At 34.6% G+C, this 5911-nt stretch overlaps 1 pseudogene; it reads left to right on the forward strand.

The window, feature by feature from the left end:
* The first annotated feature begins 2893 nt into the window (after positions 1–2893).
* On the forward strand, positions 2894–5630 carry LOC141251616 (GPI transamidase component PIG-T-like; annotated as a pseudogene).
* The last annotated feature ends 281 nt before the right edge of the window (positions 5631–5911 follow it).

Raw genomic sequence — 5911 nt, forward strand, 5'->3', positions numbered from 1 at the left:
TTATTGCTGCCTAGTTGAAGAATAATACAACAATGATCTGAAGGTGTAAAAGGAAGATGTGTTATTTGAATAAATTCAAAGTAATTGTGAATTTTATATTGAAATAAGCATCTGTCTAATTTTTACATTAGTTTTACAATAATCAAGTGATTTTCTCCAAGTATATGAGAATCCTACACATGGAGTTTTTAGAAGACCAAATTTGTTAGATAAATTTATTAATCTGTTAAACCTATTTGAATGAGGAGAAATACCACCCCATTTATCATTGTTACTCATAATTTCATTGAAGTCTCCCATTATAAAAAAAGCTCTTTTATGTTACTTAATATATTGTTTAGAGTTATCCAAAATTCTAATTTATTATTTTCCGAGGACGGGGCACAAATGAAAATGATATTAAATTTGATTGAGAATTGTCGTATTGAATAATCATAATATTTTTGTTATTATTATAGATGGTTGAGAAATGATACGAGTCTATAGAATTTCCAAATAAAGTCCATAAGCCACCTTTTGAACTGTTTGCGTTACTTATTGTAAGTGCTTTTATACCCAATTTAATTAAAAAATTCTTACTCGGGGTAGTGTCTGTTTTCGTTTCTGCTAAACATAATATGTCTAAATGATTATGTTTTTTAATGAAAGAGATTTATGTCCAGAAATCTAGTCTTCGAACCCCTCGACAATTCAAATATGTTATCTTCGTAAGATAATTTGTATTAATAAAATCTAAAGGTGCTCAAGAGCACAAGAGAAATAATACCTTAATGTATCAATATTGTTGATAGATATATGGATATGAGAGATTAAAACTGTGATAATATATGAAAGAATGGCAAGCTTATAACATAACATTATATAATATAATATGCCATATATTAACCAAATCAATGGAGAACAAAACATAGATAAAAACATCCGAATGTGAATGGAATAATACCAAATGGGTCGCAAAAAGTACAAACTTTTACGTCCTAGACTGACAATGGTAGTTATCCATTCACATTTGATTGTTTCTGTAACAAAAAGGCCCAAGCTAACAACTTCCTTAAGGTCCAACCTTCTGATAATCTCCCGCGCAGGGGAGAGACTGAAAATATTCTTATACAAACTTGTTCAATCTAGTTCAGTAGTTATGATAACACTTCTAAAGCCATAGTACGGAAAAATACAAACATAGTAGAAGTGCAGCTTAGGACTAATATTTACATTAGCAAAATGACCATAAGTTCTTGAAATTTTAAACTGAGAACAAAATAGTATATTATCTTCCCTTTATTTGGACATGAGCCTTCTCATGGAGATTTGGTTGAGGAGTTATCCATAGCCTTCCTCTTCCTTATGGATGAGGTAGAAGGATCATGATCAGAATTAGAATTGTCTTCCTTTGTTGTTGAAATGATCACTACACCCTTAAGCTTCTTACTGACCATAGTTTGGGAATTTGCAGATTGGAAGTTTGAACCCTAGTTTCAGAAGCGATTAACATGGGAACACATACAACCGGAGGAGTCATAGAGCTTGTAATCGGAGCTGCAGTTCTTTGCATACCCGTGACATTGTAGTTCTGAACCTGAATTGGAGTTTCTGGAGTAGCAGTTGTAGTTGAGAAAAGAATCTTCGCAGATTCTGAGCACACGTGATTTGTGCCTCAGAACTGTTCTGAGGTGTTCCTTGATGGTATATGGGATTGTTTAAGTTAGAAGGACCCGTCAGGTTTGGCCTAATGTTTAAACCTGGACGAATTCTTGAACTCATACCCAAATACTAAGTTATAGGGATGACAGGTATAGAGAGAGGAACCTGAGCAAAATTTTACACAAAAAAGCATCTTTGGAAGAAATTTGGGAGAGTGTCAGTTTGTTTGGTAATGGGTTCAAAGATACAATTTCCCCCCATTAAGGATTGCATGCATGCAACAACTTGGGCATATTTCTAAGCATACTTTCAATACCAATATTTAGCAGGGACATTCTTAAATTGTTTACATGACAGGTATCCAGAGAGTGATTGGGGGATGCACAGACATTGCACCCTTTAGAAAAGCCTTCATACCACATGGGTAAGGTATAAGGTTCACCACGGACCCCAGGAAACTTTCCAGAAGCAGGAGCATTTACATTTATGCAAAATCTTGTAAATTTTCACCCGGTTTCTTGCATTAGAGATGTCATCCATCATAATAACAAATCCTGGACCATTCATTTGCAGAATGCTTTTAATGGATGGGATGAAGATTTAGGTTTGGAGACAAAAGAGGGATTCTAACCCAAAGATCGATGTTTGTGATTTCCTAAGTAAAGGGGTTAAATGTGGAATGATATGGGAGGACTAAAACCAGTTTTCGAGAAACATGATATATTCCAACTCATTACCTCGCTTCTCTATTTACAAAGGTAAACATAAAATTGTATTTCACTTCTCACTTCTCTCCAAGCTTGTCTTAGTCTTCTAACAACAGTTTGGGAATCAAAGAAAGCGTTCACTACTTTCACAATGAGAGAGAAGTGAGTTAGCTTAGCAAGAGTTTCCTGAAACTCAGAAATAAGATGTGGAATAAGAGGAGTAGCTGTGTAAGCCACTGATTCCTAGACAAATACTTCCTCCATAGACACTTGCTGAGGAGTAGGAAAAGGACTTGATAGAGGAGTATTACCTTGTATTTCTTCAGTGTGATCTTCAGTAAGATTCTCCTGGTTCTGTACATGCATGTCCTTAAGTTGTGACGAGCGTCGTTTGCAGCGTCAAAATATTCATTTATAAAATCTCACTAACTTCTCTACAAGTAGAGTGGTAAGGAAGGGTCGATCCCACAAAGAGTCAAGTTATCAATTCTTATGTAATTAATAAGGTCAACTTTATTAAATATAAAAAAGGGGACTTTGGATTGATGCTAATCTATGATTCAATTAAGGAGAGTAATTGAGAAAATACCTTATTCGAAGCAAAATTGAACGTATCTTTTGAGGGAGAAGATCAATATCAGATACTTGACCTAACCAACATAGGAGATTTTACCAAGTGTTAGAAAACAAATCAGGAATTTTCTCTGATATGTGAGAAAAATAGATACTCTCATGGTATCATGAGAGCTTCTCCCCAGCGAATAGAATTTTTGTGCTTGAATTTTACATTGATTTACTATCAATTAGATATTGAACCTGGTCTACTGTGTGAAGCAAAACCTTTTTTTGTTCTCTTTGGGTTGCTTCTGCAGGTACGGAAATTCCATATTAAGGAAATGGAATTGTCATTCACACAAGGCCGCTGGAACTATGAAGCTTGGGGTGGATTTGATCCAATTTCAAATACTAATGTGAAACCTCCTGGAGTTGAGTTGTGGGCTGTCTTTGATGCTCCAGAGTCCCATGTTGATGCTTTATGGAGTAACTTAACTCACACTCTTTCAGGTCTGTTTTGTGCCTCTATCAACTTTCTTGAGTCTTCAACCTCTTATTCTGCTCCAAAATGGGGTTTCCAGACATTTTCTGGTAGCTTAAGATATGGTTCCTTGCCCCGTGAGGCAGTATGCACTGAGAATCTTACTCCATGGTTAAAGTTGTTGCCCTGTCGTGATAAGGCTGGCCTATCTGAATTGATGGATAGACCATCCATATACCGTGGCTTTTACCATTCTCAGAAGCTATGGTTGACTTCAACTCAATCTAGCTCAATAAAACATGGATCAGAAATACAGATTGATCACTCTTACTGTTGTGCTTCAGCCTGGACTCCAAAAGGTGCCTCTCAGGGGATCAAAGTTGCAGCCAAGTTGGTTAATGAGCTCAATATTCGGTAAAACAGTAAATGCAAGATGTGTTGTTGCTAAATCCAGCAATGTTTACCTGCAACTTGAGAAGGGTCTCGTTTCCGAACTGAAAGACATTGAAAAGAATGATGATGCGTTTCAATTATCCACTGTCCCTAATGGTTTGATTAAGGAAACTAATACACCAGACAAGGGATCGTCTGTTCTGTATCAGTTCTTGCTTGAGAAACATGTTGTTGATAAATCATTTGATTTGAGTTTGACATGGAAACAACCAGTTAACTAGAAGTGCTCACAAGCACCACTACATGCTAGTAGATATTTGATGGGTAGTGGAAATGAAAGAGGTGCAATTGCCATTTCGTCAAAATCAACTAAGAACATGCATGGTTTTCTGGGCAATGAACTATCTAATGAACAGTGCAAGTTGCATGTTGGTGTTTTCCAAGTTGTGCCATGGTATGTCAAGGTATATTATCATACTATGCAAATATATGTTAATGGAAAGCTGCATCCTGTCACTGATTTCATAGAGAAGATACAAGTGTCACCTTCTCAGGATAAGGTTTCACCTGGTGTGTTGGAGCTACTTTTGAATTTCCCTTGTGACATGCAATCAGCTCAACTTACTGTGGAGTTTGATAAGGTATTTTGAGAAGGTCTTGGTTTATTGTTTTGTGGTATAATTTATTATTTTTTATAGGACTACTATAATTTTCCAGACCGATGAAGCTGGGATTAGATGAAAACTAGTATGTGTTCCTGTGCCTTGCAAGGTTGGGTTTAAATGTAGACTATATATTTAACGGATAATAAATATGATTTTAAATACTCAAACAATATAGGTTTCCCAAGATAATTTAGAAATTAATGATGTCAACAAATAAGAAGATGAAGATATAAAGAGTAAATGTTATGTGAAACATACTATGATTAAGAAATCTGATGAATATAATTAAGATAGGTATGTCTTAGTATAATATGATAATTATTTTTAAATTTGAGATCTAGGAAAGAGTAATTAGGAATAAATTAGAAGCGTAGATAAGTAAAGGCAACAAATGCTCATTACTGTATCTTCTTAAATGTCTTCTTCAGACTATTGACAACTTTACTTCCTTGTTTTAGATGGTCACCCGTAATTCTTTTTTTTTAGTTTATGGCTCTGTGTTATACATTAGCTACTTGACATTATGTATTAACAATTTGACATGTCTTCGTAGGGATTTCTGCATATTGATGAGTATCCACCAGATGCTAATCAAGGGTTTGACGTTCCTTAAGTTGTAATAACTTTTCCAGATTTCCAGTCAAGTTTAGATTTTTCTAAAGGTTTTGGCTCCGTTCGGCAACACTTAGATGAAATTTTTTTCCATCTGGATGGAAAGTGGTAGATGAAAAAAAATAGATGGAATGGTAGATGAAATAAGGGTAGATGAAATTTAAGGTAGATGAAATTTTTTTTCATCTAGGAATTAGGAGATGGAAAATTTAATAGAAATTAGATGGAAGTAGATGGAATTTGTAAAAGGTAGATGGAATTTTCTGTAGATGAAATTTTGCTCAAAAAAGGGCGTTCGGTATGACCTAGATGGAAAAGTTGAAATTTCAACTACTTTAATCTACTTCCATCTGATTCTAAGCATTGCCGAACGGAGCCTTTATAACGTTACCATTGATATCAAGATTGCAGGTAAATGGACTTTTTTGTCTTGCCTTCTTTTCTACTTTATTATGTAGCACATTAATCGGTCATTAATGTGCTACGAGATCCATAGTTACCTGCTTGTTAATGATCAATTTATATATATTTTTAGTGGTATGGGAAGAAAGAGAGCTTTTCAGAAAGAGAAGTTGATGAAATTAGAAAGGAATGGATCGAATACTTGCTTCAACTCGTGTTTTAATTAGGTAAGTATTTAATTACAATTGTTATGATGTTTTATTTTTTGTGATCGAATACTTGCTTCAACTCTTATGCAGGTAATTTGATTTGCATCTTGAAAAAAAAACAAGAACAAAAGCAATCGATCACATGGACTAGTTTTTTTCTTCTTCTACAAATTCTAAGACTATTAGCATGCCTGTTTTTGCTTATTAAAATTGCTTGTTTAGTTAAGTAGTGACCAATACTATTTT

This window comes from Phyllobates terribilis, unplaced genomic scaffold (genome assembly GCF_046119375.1).
Source record: "Phyllobates terribilis strain yellow unplaced genomic scaffold, ASM4611937v1 Scaffold_7350__1_contigs__length_38351, whole genome shotgun sequence".
Classification (NCBI taxonomy): domain Eukaryota; kingdom Metazoa; phylum Chordata; class Amphibia; order Anura; family Dendrobatidae; genus Phyllobates; species Phyllobates terribilis.